The 22950-nt window shown below is 44.0% G+C and overlaps 1 protein-coding gene across 4 annotated transcripts in view; it reads right to left on the bottom strand.

The window, feature by feature from the left end:
* SGCG (sarcoglycan gamma) overlaps positions 1-22950 on the bottom strand; it is a 279818-nt gene that overhangs the window by 171144 nt on the left and 85724 nt on the right. The window contains exon 1 of one of the 4 annotated variants that reach the window (XM_075850004.1): positions 5375-5459. The exons of 2 other annotated variants lie outside the window; for them this stretch is intronic. The gene's annotated coding sequence lies outside the window, so the exon portion shown is untranslated. Of the gene's footprint in view, positions 1-5374; positions 5460-22950 lie in introns of those variants that run through there. One more of the 4 variants, XM_075850005.1, reaches the window with a different exon arrangement.

The raw sequence follows: 22950 nt of genomic DNA on the forward strand, positions 1-22950 counted from the left end.
CCCCATCTAACAGCGGAAAGTATATGTCTTATTTAAATCCGCAACACTGTGGAGAGAAGCCGTTATCATGCAATCACAGGTCAACATGCTAGAGGGTCTTCACTGTGTCACCATCTGGAAACACATGAGACTCCCATCTAGCTTGATCTGATGCTAAGTGATAGAAATTCTGGTCTTTTTAGCTACTTACTTGGCCATACTTGATTAAACATGGCAATTTGCCCCTTGGGGGGAGCAGCCTGTTACCACCATTTTGTCTGTTCTTGCATTGGCAGATTGATCTGATAGCAGTTATCTTCTAATTGCAATTATTCATCATCAAAACATGATTTTGTGATGTCCGCGTTCACTGACCGCTAGCATTTTCCTCTTAACGGCAGCTGCGACTGCAGGACTCTAAAGGGGCGCTGGCGCGCTCTGCTCTCTTCTCTGGTCTGTGCCCATAGGGTGCGCGTGCGAGCGCACCCTACTTCCCCGTTCTTAAAAGGGCCAACGTGCACACCAGGAATATTGCTCCCAACCTATCCTTCCTGTATCCAGTGTCCGCCGCAACTACTTCAGTATCCGTGTCCGGTGTCCGTGTCAAGTCCAGTGGCCGTGACGACTTCAGTATCTATCAGTATCCGTGACATGTTTTAATGATTAAAAAAATTGGAGATATTTTTGGCCTCCACAAAATGTGATATTGGGCCTAATGTCTGATGCTGTTACACAGTCCCCTAAGGCTAATGCTGTGGATTTTTTCCGTCTCGTACTTTGCAGAAAATCAGTGACGAAGTCCGCATGTAACACATTTTAACGCAGATTTCACTCTATTCATTGCAAAGAATAAAATTTGCAGTGAAAGTGCGCATCCAATCCGTGAGTAAAAACGTTTTACAAGTAGGTTTTGGTTGTGGATTGCACCCTATCCATTGCAGAATTGACATTCTTCAGATTAGTAAATCCACAGCATGCCCTCAATTCCACGCTGATTTGTTCAACCAGATATATATGGGGTTTCGAAAGCCCTATCCACATGTATTGTCCTGGAAATTGCTGTGGATTTTCAGTGCGGAATCCTCAGCGCAAATCTGCAGAAATTCCACTGTGTGTGAATTCACACTAAACCGCTTGCATCCTAAGGGTATGTGCACACACACTAATTACGTCCGTAATTGACGGACGTATTTCGGCCGCAAGTAGTGGACCGAACACAGTGCAGGGAGCCGGCCTCCTAGCATCATACTTATGTACGATGCTAGGAGTCCCTGCCTCTCCGTGGAACTACTGTCCCGTACTGAAAACATGATTACAGTACGGGACAGTTGTCCTGCAGAGAGGCAGGGACTCCTAGCGTCGTACATAAGTATGATGCTAGGAGCCCGGCTCCCTGCACTGTGTTCGGTCCACTACTTGCGGCCGAAATACGTCCGTCAATTACGGACGTAATTAGTGTGTGTGCACATACCCTTATGCTGATATTGTCATGTGATTATAGCGTAACTTCTGACGGACTAAATTACTTTTTAGAATGTTAGAACTCTACTCAACCTTTCATGGAGACTTTTAAGCTACATGCACACGTTGCATATTTTGCTGGGGAAAATACGCATCAAAACCGCGGGAAACCGCAAGAAATTCGCAGGAAAAAAACGCACCTGAAGGTCTGCGGCAAAATCGCGGCATTTTCATGCTGTGGGTTTTGCTGCATATGTCTCCAGAATCAGGGAGATGGAATTCGCAAGCGGAATCACAAGATAAATTGACATTCTGCGGTTCCGAAAATATGCACCGCGTGTCAATTTACGTGCGGGAAAATACTACAGCGTGTACATGAGATTCCCTGGAATCTCATTGCCTATGCTGGTACTGTATTACACTGCGGTTTTGCCGCACGTAATACGCATGGGTATGTGCACACAACCTGTTTTCGGACGTTTTTCGGGCCATAAACGTCCCGAAAAATGGCTGAAAAATCGGAAGCAGAACGCCTCCAAACATCTGCCCATTGATTTCAATGGGAAATACGGCGTTCTGTTCCGACGTGGTGTTTTTCTATGCCTCATTTTCAAAAAACAGCGCGTAAAAAGACACCCGTGAAGAAGTGCATGTCACTTCTTAAACCGTTTTTGGAGCCATTTTTCATTGACTGTTGAGAAACAGCTCCAAAAACGGCCGTAAAAAATGCAGCGAAAAACGCGAGTGGCTTAAAAAATGTCTGAAAATCAGGAGCTGTTTTCCCATGTTTTTGTGTGTGCACCTACCTTTATAGTCACAATCTGACAGTAGTTTGACTGTGTTGACTCCAAGGCTTTATACCCGCCACTCAACATGAAGAACTTTTACTTCCTCAACCACCCCACACCACTATAATAGAATGAGACATGTTGTTTTCTGATATACTGACTTTTAATTGGTTGGCAAGTAGCAGAGGCATAGTTGGAAAGGGTGGAGGGCTGGTGCCACGTGTTACCTGGCTGTTCAGTGCCAGGTTGTGGAGCCAACAAGTCACTCTCCGTAGGCAGAGTATTTAGATACTAGACTGAAGCAGCAAACTGATTTTTTGCCCCAGGTGAGGAAGGCCAAGCTACACCAGTAGCATTGCGCTATTTAAAGAGACAAAAATCTGATTTATATGGCAATCAGTGATGTAGAGACGCGTTGTTGGTGCATGTAACAATAATCTAGTTGCTAGGGACATGTTTCCTGAAGACCCATTAAAAACAATGTCAGTGAATCCTTGGCAACCTGTCTGCCTCAAGTAACAGAGACGGGTAAAAAGCAGGCATCAAGCTATGACATTTGACATCTCAGTTTGCAGTATTAATCAGATTTTTATAAAAAAAATACATTTGGGTGGAGAACTTCTTCAAGGATCAGACCTTATCCAAGTTTTTATATTTTTTTATTTTAGCCTATTTTTACAGTTGGGTTCCATCAGCAATATTGCTGTTTGCTACTGGGTTTAACATTTGTATTGTTCTTAAGACCACTGCTGAGTTAGCAAAAAAATATATTTGTAAATAAGACATGCACATCTCTCTGTAGGGGAAAAAGGGGTAAGAGATCCTCTATAAAGGGGATGTCTGAGCATAATGCAAAAAAAAAAAACCAGAGGACAAAGTAACTGAAAATGCAGTTCCAGAGTAACTGGATATGTGTTAAAATAACAAAACAGCCCACTGTTACCTGACGCGTTTTATTATTTCAACACATTTTCCACTGATATCATTTTTTTTAACAGCGGGAGAACTTTTTTAATGTCTGTTGTGAAATACTGTAAATGTGGAAATTTGAAAAATAAGTTCCAGCAAATAATATAGAAAAAGTCCATTGAACTCTCACTCTTCATATCAGTTATCACTGTCCACAATGTGTAGACCAAGGGCCATGAGCAGCTGTTATCCAATTCTGCTTATTTATGGGCAGTTGGAACAGACACAATTCACACAAGATGCCTCATTTATCATAACTGTCAAGCAGAAAAATGGCCTTGTTGCCCATAGCAACCAATCACCGTGCAGCTTACATTTTTTCCAGAACAGTTTACCAAAATAAAAATTAAGCTCTGATAGGTTGTTATCGGCAACAAGGCCAGTACATCTGTTAGTTTGGCTAAATTAGGGCTAAGTGACAGTAACTGTGTCTATGTTTACATGTTCGGTCAAAAGCAACAGCGGCAAAATAGCCGTTAGAAAGCGGGAGGCCCCTCTATCATCCCATCGTCGCCCCCCTCGCAATGCGATAGGGTGGTGCTGATAGGTTTTCATGGAAGCCAGAGGCCTAATGAACGCCCCCGGGTCTGTCATGTAACTTGTCATATTAAGCCTTAATAGCAGACCGTTAAAAGTACCATACACTGTAATAGATAGGTGTTGCAGAGTATTGTGAGATCAAGCCAATGATCTGATGTTCAAGTCCCTTAGTGGGACTACATTTTTTTTTTTTAAACAAATGTAAAAAAAATTTGAACAGAAATAAAAAAATATTTTAAGTTCTAAAAAAAACACTTTTGCCATTTTTTTAATAAAATAATGTAAACAATAAAAAAATAAACATGATTGGTATCGCCGCATCAGTAAAAGTTTGAAATATTATAATATAGTTTTATATTATTTGTCCAACATGGTAAATGCTGTAAAAAAAATAAAAAAAATAAAACGCCAGAACAGCTTTTTTTTTTGGTCACCTCGCATCCGCTAAAGTTTTTGATAAAGAGTGATCAAAAAGTCACATGCACCCCAAAACAGTACGAATAAAACCTAAAGCTCCTCCCACAAAATAAAAGCCTTCACACCGCTCCATGGACGGAAAAATTACATAAAAGTTAGGGGTCTCAGAATAGAGCGGCCCAAAACTATTTTTTTTTAACAAATTGTTTTTATTTGGTAAAAATAGTATAACATAAAAAAAAAATTATAAAATATATTTGGTATCGCTGCATCCGTATTGACCTGCAGAATAAAGTTAACATGTCATTTTTACTGTATTTTAATGCCGTAAAAATAAAACCCAAAAAACAGTGAATGAATTGCTGTTTTTTTCCATTCCACACCACTAAATTATTTTTAAATGTTTCTTAGTAGATTATATTGTACATTAAATTGTGCCATTAAAAATGACAACTTAGTTCTGCAAAATTTTTGTTATTAAAAATAAAAAGGTTGTGGCTCTTGGAAGGTGGGGAGGAAAAAAGAAAAATGCCTGCGACGGGAAGGGGTTCAAGGGAATCATGCTAACGTGTTTTAACACATAGGCATAAAAATTTCTTGTGGTCTGTGTTTTATGAAGATTTAGATAGACGTCATGTGATGACAATAGATAATCGCTACCAAACGGCGCGTTGTCTCTAAACAAGGCGTGGCGGGGGGTTGAAGAGATCAGCGGAACAGAGCAGATTAGTCTATTAGAAAGTTCATTATTTAACTTATTTTAACCCATTTAAACCTTGTTTTATACATTAATGCATTTTCTGTAGAGCGCCATGGAATATGACAGCACTATATAGGTAAATACAGTACAGGGAAAATATAAAATTAAGACTAATGTAGCAGGAGAGAGTATACATCAACATGTTTTCAGTTTCAGCTAGATATATACTACTAAACAATTGTAACAACATATTAAATATACTTTAATCTGTGGTTCATCGGCTGCTGCGCAACTACAACTCCCAAGATATGCTGACAGCTGTAGTTCCACTTGAGCTGGAGAGCCACTGGATCAAGACCACTATTCAAGTATATAAGCAAACCGAAGTATTCCAGAAGAGATACAAAACCATACAGGAATAACTGATCTGAATGAAGCCTTAAGCAATCCAAATCCAATAGCCGTTCCAAAATATTAGGACTGTATAAAAGGCATTGCACATAATATAAAGGTAACTAACCTCTGGTGTTTGCAGCTCAGTTTCCTGCTGATTGTACCAATAAAAAACAAAGTTTAGTCAAGTTTAATGCAGTCAGAGTTTGTGTCTTGAAGTTCTCCCCCGCCTACAGACCGGGACTGGAAGATATTTTAAGACAGGCCAAATATCAAAGAGACAAAATGCATTCACATGTTTGGCTGTATCGTACATTCCAGCCCACTGCAGCCACATACTCAGCTAATTTTACTCTCTCATGTCGTAGCTGGCTCCTCCGCTCCACATCTAAAAACCTCTAAAACTATAAAGGAGAAGAAATAACACCAGACGTGAAGGACATTGACGTAAATGCATTTCACTACACAAAGAACATTTTGGAAAATAAAACCATCAGTAAAAGTCAGTAGAGAGGCTGCTTTTGGGAAGTGAATTTTGTATGATCGTTAGGAACGCAGGTTTTGGAATAAACAGAGCACTTTGCAAACCAACTTTACAAAGAGAGGATATTGACATTGTCGTCATAGCATAATGGTTTAAAAGGGACTCGACAGAGATAAAAACACTACTTGGATATGGTCCAAACAGTCTAGGCACTAAATCCAAATATACGGAAAAACTGATGTAGAAAAGCAGGGTTTGTCTGGCCTCTCATACCAGGGGATCCTCCAGGGGACCAAGCTCCAACACTATAATGGGTCTCAAAGGTCCAGCAGAAGAAAGCCCCATTTAGAGTTGACTTTGGAGGCAATAACTTACCACTATGGTGTTTCTTATGGGATGATTTACAAATAACCAGGTTAGACCTATCGATGATATGTTCTGTGTGTGCAATGACAACAACAAAGATTACGATGCAATTGATAGATGACATGCACATTGTCGCAGGGTCCATGGATAATAAAACTGTCCATGGGCCTGCAGAGAATTGTGTGAACCCACTATGTCACAAAGGGATTTGACGTGGGACTTAACCAAGGAGTGTAGTTTAAGGGAACCCCAGATATTCACTTTATACATGGATCTGGACTTTGCTGCCGGGGGACCCCAAGTCGCTACCCCCAGAGTAGTCTCTCTTAGCAGCGGCCAACGTAAAAAGCCTAGTACAAAATCAGTAGACAGAATGCAAGGTCAGGTATAACAAAAGTCAGGGCAGACGGGCACTCATGGTTGGTTGAGCCAAAGGTCAGGGCGGGCGGCAGAGTTTCATCACAGGTCACTAGCAGAAGGTCAGGGCAAGTGGAAGGCAAGGATAGTCAAGGGTACAGGCAGAGGTCGATCACAGGAAATCCAAACAATGTATAATGCAGGGTATCACTAGACTAGCTAGGATGAACCTAATTGCTCAGGCAATGTGTCCAGGAATGGCAGGTCCGTTCACACCCAGGGAAAGATGGGTAGCAGATTTGGCTCGCGCTGGCCCTTTAACACTGGAGGCCGCGAGTAGACCTGACTGGTAGAGGTTCTCTGCGTTGACCAGGAGATGCCATGAGGAGGTAAATATACGTTACCAGCACTGAGTGGGAGTGGCGGTCATTACATACATGTTCTGGGTGGGCCCTCATAGTCATCCCCTTGTCACGGTGCTGGGTGTGGACCCACTGGGCCATACCGCGTAGCGGATAGGCAGCTGGCCAACCAGGTACAATACAATGTCTATAGTCCAGAAAGGGTACCTGTGGCAATGTAGACAGTAGCGGTGATTCAGGCTTAAGATAAGGCTCCGGCAGCAAGCAGACACCCGGTGGGTGTAACACAATAGATGCAGCGGAAGACAAAACTCTACTTCAACTCTAGACGGCACAGAGGCACGGTAGCACAGGATACAGGCAGCAGGAAAGGGTAACACTGGGAACTGGAAAACACTAGGAGACCATTTGCAAGACAAACTTTAGGTATACAACAACACTCAGGCAATGATCAAGAGGGCAGGGCCCTTTTTATAGTCCAGCAGCATTCTGGACTGATTGCAGATAGCCTGAAATTGTGCGCGCACTGGCTCTTTAAGACCGTGCACGCGCGGGCCCTGCGGGAGACAATCTCTGAAGCAGGAAGTGAGTGCCGGCATCTCCCAGGAGGGAGATGCCGCCGAGAACTGACATGTCCATGGCCGCGGCCGTCAGAGGGTAAGTCAGAACGACGGGCCGCGGCCATAGACGTTACACCCCTATATCGAGCCCAAGAAACCCCATTCTGACACTGCAGAAGAGGCATGGGATTTAAATCCCCGTTTTCAATTTATTAAAAAATTATTTCATATATCGTAAGTCTTTCCATACCATCCAAGTGTACAAATTTTGGTGGTATTGAACTACATTTCTTCAGTCAATACCAGCACTCTTGGACCCCATTTTCTTTTACTCCTGTTTTGCCTATGTGCATGGTGATGCGGCATCTATAGTGTCCACAAGTCTGGTGACCGTCGCATCTACCTGACGTGTTGTCCCTATGAATGCCAAAGCAGCCCACACATCATTTCTAAAATTGAGCTATTCATTGTCAATGTTTTGTTCTCTTTTGAAGGCGTTGAGGTCCATATGGTGAACGTTTTATTTATGTGAATATTTATATGTAAAATTGTCAAATTGGATCCTAACACCCCTCATTCCCTCCAATGTCATCGGTATCTGTAAAGTCAGTTACCAGGAACAGCCAAGCTCCATATACATCCATAAGCCATAAGAGTTATATGGAGGTACAGTATAGCTCTATAGATTTAATGGGTGCTGTATTATGGCCTTGAGCAAGTATACAACATCCTCAATTTTCTTTTCTTTTTACTTCATTTCCATATGAACATAGGGTGACAAATGCACAAAGCTGTGAGGCTGAGCAAAAATATAGAAGGTAAAAAATGTAAACTATGAGACATGGGGGGCTTAATGGGGAAAGACGTGACTTAGACATAAAGTGAAGAGCAAAAAAATGGAAATCTATAAAAAGATCTCTAAGTTCTGTATTGACTTTGCTGTGCAATATATACTGTATGTAAATATAGCTAAGGGTTTATTATAATGACGCCCAGAGGTGTGCGTCTATCATACTGTAGGAGTGAAATAATGCATTTGTGTATTAAAAAACTTCTTAAATAACTGATGCTGTCTCCACTATATTTAGAATATAATTGAGACTTTGTCTTACATTTCCATGTGTGAAGGAGAACTTGAAAATAAAAAAATATAGTATAAACAGAGAAAAAAAAAAGATAAATCAAGTAATCCTCCCAATTTATATCCGTCCTTAATAAAAATTCAGCTGAAAACTCACTTGGCTACTTGTTGGTTCATCTGACCGCCCTTTCAAGTTTCTTGAAAAAACATTTTTGACATCAGGAGATTGAACTGGCCCCTGCAGCTAAGGCCTCATGCACATATCCGTGACCTTTTATATGGCCGCAAAACACGGATCCGCAGAACAAGGACTGCACATGGATGGCTTCTGTGTGCGGTCTGTTTTTTTAACAGGCCATTAAATAGAATGGGCGAAACTGATCAGCAAAAACTGACAGGAATAGGACCTCCTCTGAGTTTTGCGGATCGGGCACACGGATCCGCAAAAAAAAGGATGTGTACAATGCCCCATAAAAATGAATGGGTCAGTGAGTTATCAATTAAAAAAAAGGATAGCACACTGAAGGAAATAACTGATGTGTGGATGAGCCCTTAATTAATTTATTTTTCTGTTCTCTAGGGCTAGAGAGTTTGGCGTGCCGCATTTTTTTACATCGTGATTTGTTTTTTATATTCGTTTATCCTGTGAGTATGGAATAAAAGCATGGAGTGAAATTCTCCCAAAGGTGTTGTACTATCTGTCCCTTTTTCTCCTACCTGAGATATAGGTTTGCATTCAATTAGGAGTATCTGGGTCGGGACACCGCTATATCTCTTGAGGAACTACAAGGTGAAAAACAACTGATAGCACACAAGCGGGACTTGGAATTATCTATCTGCACACAGGCTGGGGGAAAGTGTACCCTCCGAAAATATTCTGGACTGCCTTCTTAGTAATAGAAGGTATCGCCTGGACAAAAACGCTTAGGCTGGGTTCACACACACTATTTACGGACCTAATTCGGGCGTTTTCATTTGAATCGGTCTTACGATGTGCTGTGCCAACGGTAATTTTTTTAACGCGCCGCTGTCAAAAGGCGGCGCGTAAAAAAAGACGCCGGCGTCAAAGAAGTGCCTGTCACTTCTTCAGAAAACAGCACCGTAATTTCAGCCGTAATGGCATGTGCAGGCGTCTTTCACTGCATCCATTACGGACGTAAATGGAGCCGTTTCCCATGGACTCCATGGAAAAACAGCTCCAATTACGTCCGTAATAGATGCAGTGAAAGACGCCTGCACATGCCATTACGGCTGAAATTACGGTGCTGTTTTCTCCTGAAAACAGCACCGTAATTTCAGCCGTAACGGACGCTGCCGTGTGAACATACCCTAAAAAAATATTTCTATTTTTATTAAATCTTTAAAATGGGCTACTCAAGCCAATCATTTCTATAGATACCAGGCTAACCAGATAGGTAAGACTAGCTAAGGGTGCCAATATATTGATTTAAATTATTATAGAGCTACTCCAAATATCTAGTTAAAACATATAAATTCTGTCCCTACCTGGACTAAATAGCAAAGTGTGCATTCACACCGACCGAGTAAAGATCTGATACCAGGCAGCAGAGTGTGTGCGAACACTCAGTAGTAAAAACGCAGCACCTGCAACAAAGTGTGCATGAGCCCCAGCACCTAAATTCCCTGTGCATTAACGCCCATGACAAACAGTGCAGCACCTCCAGCAGTATTATGCATTCACACTAACAAGGGACTGTATATTTAAACAAAACATTCACCCTAGATAAATATAATATACTAAGTGTGCATTCACACTAACTAAATATGGTATATTAAGTGTGAATTCACACTAGTCAGCAATATCTACAACACAGAATACTTTATCGCTGAGAAGAGCATCAGCACATGCAGGTAGTGTGCATTCACACTCCTCAATTCAGAGTAACACGTATAGTGATAGTGTGCATTCACACCTGGTAAATATTGTCTACCTGATAACAAGAGTGTGCATTCACACTGAACAAAGATTGACCGCCTAACGCGTTTCCACGTCCTTATTTTGTATAAAACGTTTCTTCAGAGGCATGTATATTGAAAGTTACAAAAAAACCTCTTTTCCTCTAAAGCATTGTAAAAAGAAAATTAAAATAAACATAATTGGTATAGCCGCGTCTGAAAAAGTCAGTTATTTAGCACACACTGTGAACGCCGTAACAAAAAAAAAAATAAGATGCCAGAATCGCTGTTTTTCGGTGTCATGTCCGTGGCTGCGGGCCGTCAGCTAGCGCTGGCCCCAGCCTCCTCCTCGGGAGACACCAGCGTTCGCTTCCACTCACCTTAGCTGAATCCCGTAGGGTGATCGCGCACGATTGTGCCCGCTCTTAAAGAAGCAGCGCGCACCGGACTTTTGATGAACATCAGGCCGTGAGTACCCTGGACTATAAGAGGGGTACAGCCCCCTGCTTCCATACCTTCCATACGTTGTTGTTGTTTCCTAAGTTTGTCTATGTGATGGCCTCCTAGTGTTCCTGTTCCCTGCCTTCCGTAATATCCTGGTCGAGTATTGTGCTGAGCCAAAGTCGTGCCGTGTTGTATACCACACCTGACCTGCTTCACCACGCCTGACATCTGCCTGCTGCCTAGTTCCAGTCGAGCCTGCCTTGCTACTGTCCGAGCTGCCACAGGTACCCTATACGACCTATAGACATTGACCTGCGCCCTGTTGGCCAGACCCTTCGTGACAGTACGCTCAGGCCATGAACCCCCGCTGGTTGATTCAAAACCATGACAACGTCTCAAGAGATGCGGGTGGATATGCTAGACTTCTGGTCTCGACAGGACCAACTCCTCCAGGCGTTGAACATTTTTGCACGTCGGCTGGAGGCACAAGCTGCCGTTCCTCCTACTACACCACCTGGCAGTTTTGATCCTCAGACTACAGCTCTTGGCAGTGTTGACCCACGTGTTTCTTTGCCACTTCCTGACCGCTATGATGGAGACACAAGTACCTGTCAGGGATTTCTGAATCAGTGCAAGATCCACTTCAGCCTGTATAGTAGAACATTTTCGTCTGATGGCGCAAGGGTCGCTTTCATCATCTCTCTCCTCACTGGCAAGGCTCTTGCATGAGCGAACCCTATCTGGTAGAGACAAGGACCTGAGACCCGTGACTTCCACGCCTTCCTTCGGACTTTTTGTATGGTGTTTGAGGAGCCTGGTCGGGTCTCATCTGCAGCGGCTTCTTTGATTAACTTACGCCAAGGAGACACCTCCGTGAGTGAGTACGCTATCCACTTCCACACCCTGGCAGGAGAGCTGTTATGGAACAATGAGGCCTTGGTGGCTGCATTCTGGCATGGACTGGCTCCTAAAATTAAGGACGAACTTGCCGCTCGAGATCTGCCGTCTACCCTGGATGACCTCATCATTCTGTCTGCCCGGATTGATATACGGATCCGAGAACGCCTCCAAGAGATTCATCGGGAGGGAGTTCTTCCTAGTCTGGCTCCTACTTTGCAGCAACCCCTGCTGTCCTCAGATGTCGATCCTCCTAAGGAGTCTGTGATAATGGACCGGTGTAAGCTATCCACCCAGGAGAGACAACGCAGACGCACTTCTGGACTCTGTCTTTATTGCGGCCTCGGTGGCCATCTTGTGCACCTGTGTACCCAAATATTCAAAAGCCTAGGGTTGCTTGGAGTGACAACCTTGGATAAGAGAGGACTTCCGTCTAAATTGCCCATATCTGTGACCATAGTGTCCGGTGAGAGAACGCATCAGATCTCTGCGTATCTGGACTCTGGATCCGCTGCTAATTTCATACGTAAAGACCTGGTGGACCTTCTTCAATTACCCACCACCCCACTGGAGAGCCCGTTGACAGTTGCTTCAGTAAATGGACTACCACTGCCAGACCCAGTTATAGCTGTGACCAAGCCGCTGAGGCTCCAAGTAGGGGCTCTTCACTCCGAACTTCTGTCGTTCTATGTCCTGCATTGGCTCCGACTGCATGCCCCAGTCCTGGACTGGAATTCTGGGGAGTTTCTCCAGTGGGGCCCTGAGTGTCAAAGCCGCTGCCTGGTGCAGATTTGTTTGGTTCAGCCTTCTCTGCCTCGGTCATTGACAGGATTGCTGAGTCATTATGCTGCATTTTCGGACGTCTTCAGCAAGAGGGAGGCGGAGACCTTGCCTCGACATCGGGCGTATGACTGCCCTATCTAACTGATTACTGGTGCATCCCTTCCCCCATGGTAGGATATATCCTCTCTCTTTGCCAGAGACTCTGTCCATGTCCGCCTATGTGAAAGAGAACTTGGAGAAGGGCTTCATATGAAAGTCTTCCTCCCCGGCAGGAGCTGGGTTCTTCTTTGTCAAAAAGAAAGATGGCTCTCTTCTTCCTTGTATCGACTACCGAGGTCTCAACGAGATCACGGTGAAGAATAAATATCTGTTGCCACTGATCTCTGAACTGTTTGATCGTATACGTGGTGCCAAGATTTTTTCTAAACTAGACCTGCGTGGGGCTTACAACCTAGTCCGGATTCGCCAGGGTGACGAATGGAAGACTGCATTTAACACCCATGATGGACACTATGAGTATCTAGTAATGCCCTTCGGCCTGTGTAATGCTCCCGCGGTCTTCCAGGAGTTTGTTAATAACATTTTCCGTGACCTTCTCTATGTTTGTGTTGTGGTCTATCTTGATGACATCTTGATTTTTTTCTCCAGATCCTATGACGCATCAGAGACATGTCCATCAAGTTCTGCTACGGTTAAGGGAGAATCGTCTGTATGCCAAGTTGGAGAAGTGCGTGTTTGACAGAGATGCTCTACGCTTCCTGGGCTATATCGTCTCGAATCAAGGCCTCGAGATGGATCCTGAGAAGGTAAAGTCTATCCTGGAATGGCCACGCCCTCAAGGCTTGAGGGCCATACAGCGCTTTTTTGGATTCGCCAATTTTTACAGACAGTTTATTTCAAAATTCTCCTCACTGACTTCTCCTATCTCTAACCTCACTAAGAAGGGCATTAACGCCAAGGTGTGGACTCCCGAGGCAGAGTCCACATTCAATAGCCTGAAGAGTGCCTTCACGTCAGCCTCTATCCTCCATCATCCGGATGTCTCTCTGCAGTTCTCGTTGGAGGTGGACGCATCCTCTGTCGGTGCTGGTGCACTCCTGTTCCAGAGAGTTCCCAAGGGCAAGTCAATGGTATGTGGATATTTCTCTAAGCTCTTCTCTTCCGCCGAACGCAATTACTTGATTGGGGATCAGGAGTTACTGGCCATCAAATTGGCTCTGAAAGAGTGGAGACCTCTACTAGAGGGCGCAGTTCATCCGATCATAATTTTTACAGACCACAAGAATCTGACCTACCTCCAGACGGCCCAACGGCTGAACCATCGTCAAGCCAGGTGGTCAATGTACTTTACCAGGTTCCAGTTTGAGTTCCATTATTGCCCGCCCGACAAGAATGTGAGGGCTGATGCCTTGTCCAGGTCTTTCGAGACGGAAGACACCATGGAGATTCCACAGACCATTATTGATCCGTCTTGCATTGTCTCTGTCAATCCCCTGAAAGTTGGGGACATTCCTCCAGGGAGGACTTTTGTGCGCCTGGCTGATCGTGGAAGAATCCTCTGCTGGGGACACTCCTCTAGACTGGCAGGTCACGCGGGGGGTCCGTAAGTCCCGGGATATGATTTTTGGTGGCCCATGCTGCCCAATGACATTATGGACTTTGTTTCTTCCTATTCTGTATGTGCAGCCAACAAGGTCGCTCACTCCAGACCTGCTGGCCTGCTCCAGCCATTTCCTGTGCCCAATGCTCCCTGGCAGCATATAGCTATGGACTTTATTACGGACATGCCTCTCTCTGCCGGATGCAGTACTGTCTGGGTGGTGGTGGATCGAATTTCGAAGATGGCCCACTTCGTTTCTCTGACCGGTCTTCCTTCTGCTCCTCAGCTGGCCAAGCTGTTTATCCAACACATCTTCCGCCTGCATGGCTTGCCGCAGCATATTGTGACTGATCAGGGGGTTCAGTTTACCTCGAAATTCTGGAGAGCCCTCTGCGGATTCCTCAGTGTGAAGTTGGACTTTTCCTCAGCCGGTGCCCAATACTTCCGAGGTACCAGCGGCTGACTCCGCTTTTAGAGATTTCCTGCAGATCTGGCAACAGACTCGATCCTCCTTCCTAATGGCAGTCGACTGCATGAAACGGAAGGCTGACACAATGAGAAGAGAACCTCCTCAATTTATCCCTGGCACGAAGGCCTGGCTGTCTTCTAGGAATATCCGACTTAGGGTGCCGTCATGTAAATTTGCTCCCAGGTTCCTCGGACCCTTCGAGATCCTGCAGCAGATCAACCCTGTCGCCTTCAAGCTTCGGCTGCCTCCTACCCTCAAGATCCCCAACTCTTTCCATGTCTCCCTCCTGAAGCCGGTGGTTCTGAACCGCTATACCAAGACTCCTAGCCCTGCGGTTGCCTGCAGCGTCCCTTCTGACACCTTTGAGGTTAAGGAGATCTTGGACACCAATAAGAGGAGAAACTTTTTATTTGGTGGATTGGAGGGGATTTTGTCCGTAGAGAGGTCCTGGGAGCCGGAGGAGAACCTCAATGCTCCTACTCTTCTGAAAAAGTTTCTCTCTCGCTCTGGTTCCAAGAAGAGGGGGCATAAGAGGGGAGATACTGTCATGTCCGTGTGGTTGTGGGCCGTCAGCTCCAATCTCCTCCTGACAGCTGCAGCCACAAGTCGGCAAGCGCTGGCCCCAGCCTCCTCCTCAGGAGATGCCAGCACTCGCTTCCACTCACTTCAGCCGGATCCCGTAGGATGCGCGCGCACGATTGTGCCCGCTCTTTAAGAGGCAGCGCGCATCGGACTTTTGATGAACATCAGGCCGTGAGTACCCTGGACTATAAGAGGGGTCCAGCCCCCTGCTTACATACCTGAGCGTTGTGTTTGTTTCCTAAGTTTGTCTATGTGATGGCCTCCTAGTGTGTTCCTGTTCCTGTGCCCTGCCTTCCGTACTATCCTGGTCGAGTACTGTGCTGAGCCAAAGTCGTGAGGTGCTGTATTCCACGCCTGGCCTGCTTCACCACGCCTGACGTCTGCCTGCTGCCTAGTTACAGTCGAGCCTGCCTTGCTACTGTCCGAGCTGCCACAGGTACCCTATACGAACTATAGAAATTTACCTGCACCCTCTTGGCCAGCTGCCATACCGTCAAGGCGGTACGGCCCAGTGGGTCCACAGACCCTTCGTGACATTCGGTCACCTGATCCCCCACATAAAATGGAATAAGAAGTGATCAAAAACTCGAATGTACTCCAAAATGGTACCAATTAAAAACTACAGCTTGTCTCTTATTTTTTTACATATCGTTTTTTTCATTGTAAAAGTAGTAAAATATAAAAACATATTACTGACACTCCAAAAATATTTAAATGAATAAAAACCCACTTCAGTATATGTGGACATGTTCTATAGATACATAACTAAATTACAGGAGCATTTGCAATACTTCAAAAATGTAATTTGGTCTAATGCAAAAGTTAGCAATGTACGGTGTCTGCTCAGAATATAAAAGCTCTAATATAATAAAAAATATGCAGTCAAATTTATTTTATCTCCAGCCCGGGGACGAGGGAGTCTCTTTTCAGCAATTAAGGTTATAACCAAGAGCGCTGTGAGCTCCACAGGAATTTCTAGTTACTTACATTACAAGCCAGGGTGCTCTATTAAGCCAACCACATGCAGATTTTTCAGGCAAGTTCAGCCAGTTAGGGATCCTCTGATTGATCACATATAGGATTTTATATGATAAGCGAATAACAAAAAATGCAGAGACAGAAGTTTTAACAAGTTCAGTTCGTGATTGTGGTAAAACAAAGGAATAAAGTACTGTAAGCTGGAAAGAAATTTGGAATAGAGATGTAGCATACTTCAAATTATCATCGCAGGGGTCATGCACATAGCTGTATTACAGATCTGGGTTGTATGGCTCCGTTAAACGACACCCTTATAAATCTATGGGCCATACTGTACCTCTGATTTCATATTTATTCATCTGTAAAAAAATTAGATGCCGTATTACGGAGGTATTCTCATTGCAATGTTTCCAGGGGAGAAAATTGTGTTATATAGAGGCACCATAAAGCAGGAGTGGTGTGCCTATGGCTCCATAATACGGAATCATAGGGACTGCCTCTCTTTGCTGTACCATAAGGCCTAACACTAGCTGTTTTCATTTATTTTCTACATTGTGACAAATTAAAGAAATACATAACATATGAAAAATATAAATTACAGCACTAAATATTTCTATTAGTAAGGGGCACACTACTATTATACTAAGGCCTCATTTACACGGGCGTAATATACGCGCGTGCGACGCGCGTGCTTTTCACGCGTGTCGTACGCACCTATATTACTCTATGGGGGCATGCAGACAGTCCGTGAGTTTTGCTCAGCGTGAGTGCGCTGAAAAAACTCACGACATGTTCTATAAATCTGCGTTTTTCGCGCATCACGCACCCATTGAAGTCAATGGGTGCGTGAAAACCACGAAGGTCGCACGGAAGCACTTCCGTGCGAACTGCGTGATTCGCGCAAGAGCTGTCAAACTGAATGTAAACAGAAAAGCACCACGTGCTTTTCTGTTTACAAACATCCGAACGGAAAGTCTTACAGATGACCGAACCGAACTTTACCGGGTTCGGCTGAACTCGTTTTGACCGAACCCGGCAGGAGACAGTCACTGTGCAGGGTGCTGAAAGAGTTAAACTGGTTCAGCACCCTGGACAGTGACTTACGATTCCAATATACGTGAAAGTGTAAAAAAAAAAAAAGTTCTGACTTACCGATAACTCCCGGCTTCTTCCTCCAGTCTGACCTCCCGGGATGACAATTCAGTCCAAGTGACAGCTGCAGCCAATCACATGCCAAGCACAGGCTGCAGCGGTCACATGGACTGCCGCGTCATCCAGGGAGGTGGGGCCAGATGTCAAGAGAGGCGCGTCACCAAGGACGCGTCACCAAAGACGCGTCACCAAGGCAACGGCCGGGAAGTTCTCGGTAAGTACGAACCTCTTTTTTTTTAAACAGGTTACTCGATATGGTGATCGGAATGCACTGTCGAGGGTGCTGAAAGAGTTACTGCCGATCAGTTAACTCTTTCAGCACCATGGACAGTGACTGACGTCGGCTAGCCTCATCTCTATGATGGTGGCTGCGCGAAAATCACGCAGCCGCGCATCATACACGGATGACACACGGAGCTGTCAAGTGCCTTTTGCGCACGCAAAACGCTGCGTTTTTTACGCGCGCAAAACGCACATGCTCGTGTAAATGAGGCCTTAAAGGTAAGCGTGTTACACATGCAAGTCTACCTTGTCTACACAAAGGGATATTTTAGCGGCGACTACAAAAAATAGTTCTTTATGCACTCTGAATAACATACCGCTTATCCTGAATCAGTAGATCAGAACATCAGTAACATGTGAATATCTTGTTTTGTGGAAATAAATCTACTTACATATTTGGAAATAATAATTCTACATTTGGTTAGGAAATTCCCATTTTACCCGGCTGTTGACATTACAGTGCTAGTTACAATATCAATCAATTCTAAGAACATAACATTATGGAAAAATAATTTTTTCTAAAGCCACCAAAATGTCCAGGCAAAATGACCAAAAATTAGAATAAAGGAAAAATATGCAGTTAATACATTAGGCCCCATTCAAGCCACATTTTTGCATTTTTTTTTCATCATTAGAAAATAGATGCCTTTAACACAGGATGCCTATTCTGTTGCATCTTGTTGCTATTGACTCTGTTGTACAAAAACCAGGATCCATTTGGATCATGTTCTTCAAAAGGACAGAAAAAAGAAACAGAATCATTTTTGTGTCCAGTAGCATGTAGTACAGGTAGAGAGCAGTACTGTATATGTAGCACAGGTAGACAGCAGTAGAGGACACGTAGTACAGGTTGAGAGCAAAACATGACATGTAGTACAGGTAGAGAGCAGTACAGTACATGTAGTACAGATAGAAAGCAGTACAGTACATGTAGTACATGTAGTACAGGTAGTACAGGTAGAGGTAGAGTACAGGTAGAGAGCAGCAAAGGACATAACGTACAGGGAGCCTTATCGTCAAGATGGTACGGACCAGTGGGTCCACGAACCCAATGTGACACAGGTAGAGGGCAGTACAGTATATGTAGTACAGGTAGAGAGCAGTACATTCCATGTAGTACAGGTAGAGAGCAGAACAGTTCATGTAGTACAGGTAGAGAGCAGTACAGCACATGTAGTACAGGTAGAGAGCAGTACTGTACAAGTAGTACAGGTGGAGAGGAGTACAGTACATGTAGTATATTTAGAGAACAGTAAGTACATGTAGTACAGGCAGATAGCAGTACAGTACATGTATTACAGGTAGATAGCAGTACAGTACATGTAGTACAGGTAGAGAGCAGTACTGTACATGTAGTACAGGTAGAGAGCAGTACTGTACATGAAGTACAGGTAGAGATTATTACAGTACATGTAGTATAGGTAGAGAGCAGTGCAGTACATGTAGTAGAGGTAGAGAGCAGTACAGTACATGTAGTATAGATAGAGAGCAAAACAGTACATGTAGTACAGGTAGAGAGCAGTGCAGTACATGTAGTACAGATAGAGAGCAGTACAGTACATGTAGTACAGGTAAAGAGCAGTACAGTACATATAGTATAGGTAGAGAGCAGAACAGTACATGTAGTAGAGGTAGAAAGCAGTACAGTTCATGTAGTACAGGTAGAAAGCAGAACAGTACACGTAGTACAGGTAGAGAGCAGAACAGTGCATGTAGTACAGGTAGAAAGCAGTGCAGTACATGTAGTACAGGTAGAAAGCAGAACAGTACATGTAGTACAGGTAGAAAGCAGAACGGTACATGTAGTACAGGTAGAAAGCAGAACAGTACATGTAGTACAGGTAGAGAGCAGTACAGTACCTGTAGTACTGGTAGAGCAGTACAGTACATGTAGTACAGGTAGAGATCAATGTAGTACAGGTAGAGAGCAGTGCAGTACATGTAGTACAGGTAGAAAGCAGAACAGTACATGTAGTACAGGTAGAAAGCAGAACAGTACATGTAGTACAGGTAGATAGCAGAACAGTACCTGTAGTACAGGTGGAGAGCAGTACAGTACATGTAGTACAGATAGAAAGCAGAACAGTACATGTAGTACAGGTAGAGAGCAGTACAGTACATGTAGTACAGGTAGAGCAGTACAGTACATGTAGTACAGGTAGAGATCAATGTAGTGCAGGTAGAGAGCAGTGCAGTACATGTAGTGCAGGTAGAGAGCAGTCCAGTACATGTAGTACAGGTAGAGAGCAGTGCAGTACATGTAGAACAGGCAGAGATTAGTAAAGTAAGGGTATGTTCACAGTTTTGTGCCGCTGTTTTTGACGCAGCAACCATATCAAAAAACTTTAGAAATTGCCTCCCAATTTATTGGGAGGCGGAGGCGTTTTTTCCTGTGAGCGAAAAATAACGCTCGCGGGAAAGAAAAAGCATCATGTTTTTTCTTCAGGCGTTTCCATCTCTGACATTCCATTGACATCAATGGGAGGCAGAGAAAAACACGGCAAGTTTTCTGTTGGAGGAATTTGGAGGCAGATTTTTCCGCCTGCAAAAAACTCTGTGTGAACTAGGCCTAAATGTAGAAAAGGTACAGTATTGTTTCACTGATTGGTTGTTCACTGTGTCCATTACAGGCATTTTATCAATAACATGTGCATGCTAATAGACTAGGCTTTCCAGATAATCGTCTTTTCATATTTAGCACTGTCTGTGGCACTGTAAGTTGAATGTGGTTTCATGTTATGATGGCCCAGGAAAGTCATTAGTAAATTGAAAATATTTTAACCTGGGACCCAGTGGCGTAACTACCACTGTAGCAGCCATAGCGTCTACTATGGGGTCCTTGGTATAAGGGGGCCTGTGCCACCCGTCGGCACGGGCCCCCCATTCCCGGTGGCGCTGCTAGCAGCCGCTATGGCTGCTACAGCAGTAGCGACGCCACATTCAATAGTAATAGTGTTGAACACTATGGCAGAGCAGGGAGGTAACTCCCTGCTCTGCCATTAACTAGGGCACAGGCAGCATATCAGGCACAGGGACAGGATGCCTGTGCAGGCTGGTGTGATGACATCACTGGATGACCCCGACCTACGCAAAGATCCTGTCAGCGTGGTGAAGCAGCTCTGTTCGTTGCAGGAATGGGGCCTAGGTGAGTAAAAAAAAATTATTTGTTTGGGGGACACTGTCTACAAGGAGGAGGTGGGGACTGTATGGCACTGTCTACAAGGGGGAGGTGGGGGGCAGAATGGCACTATCTACAAGGGGGAGGTCAAGGGGATGTATGGCACTATCTACAAGAGGGAGGTGGAGGGCACTATCTACAAGGGGGATGTGGAGGGCACTATCTACATGGGGGGAGGGGGCTGTAAGGCACTATCTACAAGGGGGAGGTAGGTACCGTGTTACACTATCTACAGGGGGTGCTGTATAGCACAATCTAGAGGAGGGGCTGTATCGCACAATCTACAGGAGGCCCGTATAGCACAATCTACAGGGGGAGCCGTAGGGCACTATCTACAGGGGGAGCCGTATGGCACTATCTACAAGGGGGGCTGAATGCCACTATCTACAGGGGGATTGTATCGCACAATCTACAGGGGGGCACTATCTACAAGGGGAGCTGTGTGTGTGGCGGGGAGGGGAGGAGGGGGGGCCCAGGCAAAAGTTTGCTATGGGGCCCAGTCTTTCCTAGTTACGCCTCTGCTGGGACTACTATACCTGAGGGACCACAATATTTTCAATATGGATCTTTTTTTTTTTTAAACTAAAATGAATTTACACTTTCAATATTATCGTAAAACCTTGTAGATTGGATTTGGCAGCATACTAATGTACAGCAAGTTAACAAATCTTTACCGAACCCTACAAACTTATTTCTTGAGTTTGCCTAAGACAAACTTTGCCTCCAGTGAATTATGACTCTATTGATTTACATGAGAAGTGAGCACATGCTGCATTAATATTTGCTGTACAGTACAATAATTACATTTCTTCACAAAGTCACTGCAAATATAATTCATCAAAGTAACCTGCCAGCAATTATACAAGCCATCATTTGTCATGAACATTTTAATCAGCAGTTGAACCAAAATTTAATTTTTAATAGTAATGAAGCAAAGTCACGGAAGAGGTAACAATTTCCTTTATTCTAGATTTTATACTGCTGTCAAAACAGTCCTGGCTAAATTTCATGTTACCACATTTGTACTGCATAATTTAAAGGGGTTATATGAGATTATATGAGATTTTTTTCCCCAAAAAACATGGACTGTGTCTAGTATTGCAGCCCGATTTACTTAAATGACACTGTCACGATACCAGTCACAGTGGAAAAGAATGGCGTTTCTGACCAAAAAAATAAAAATCTTATACAGCCCCTTTATTTTGAGCAACAGAAAAAATGCCCAATGGAATCAATGTAATAATACTATGTATACTGTTGGTCTTTACAATTAGCTGCCTAAATCCACAGTTATGTTAAAATTTGGATTTTGAAGGACTGTCATATTTCAACAGGCAATGACATGGAAAACATTAGAGGTCATTTAAACCTGTTTTCCATGGACATACCTAGTAGTCAAAAGGGTTGTCCGACGAGAAGAAAAACGTTTTATTATTTTGCGTTTGTAAAATAAAGAAACTTTCTAAAATACTTTAGTTTACAATACTGCACAGATTAAAGGTTTTCAGTCCTGTCGCATGCACCCGGAAGTTTCCGAGCTGCCGTTGTTGCGATGACGTGTTGACACATTCTCTGGGGGAAGGAGATCCCACTCAACTCTGTGTGTCGATGACGTGGATGAAGGACTTAGCTGATGAATTGAGCCAGGCAGCCAAGCTAGCCCCCTTCTCCGTGATGGCTGATTCAGAGTAGGGGGTTGGCTTAGCTGATAAATTGAGCCAGGCAGCCAGCCCCGTCATCGACACAAAGAGAGGTGGTGGGACCTACTTAACCTGGATTCTGGGGCAACATGTCAAAGCAACAACGGCAGCTCTAAACTTCCGGGTCCACGCCAAGAAGACTTAAAACCTGCAATCCGTGCAGGGTTGAAAACTTAAGTATATTACAAAGTTTCTTTATTTTACAAAAGCAAAATAATAAATAGTTTTTCCTTTTTTTAAGGAGCTTCAGAGAAAAACCTAGAATGGACAAAACCTTCTCAACCCAAAGTGGCCAACAGAAAATAAGGATGGGTATTGACATCACATGACACTTAAGCCAAGTCCCTTGTTTAGAAATATACACAATTATGAGAAGGAAAAGGCAATTGATAGGGCCACCATTCTCTCTTCCTTACATGATGTTGACCTTCAATAAAGGAAGGTAGAAGTGGAGAAGTACGGACCTTTCCTCTTTACATGCCGCAATAAAAGCCACAGCAACATTCACATA

The sequence above is a fragment of the Rhinoderma darwinii genome, chromosome 2 (assembly GCF_050947455.1).
Source record: "Rhinoderma darwinii isolate aRhiDar2 chromosome 2, aRhiDar2.hap1, whole genome shotgun sequence".
Taxonomy (NCBI): Eukaryota; Metazoa; Chordata; class Amphibia; order Anura; family Rhinodermatidae; genus Rhinoderma; species Rhinoderma darwinii.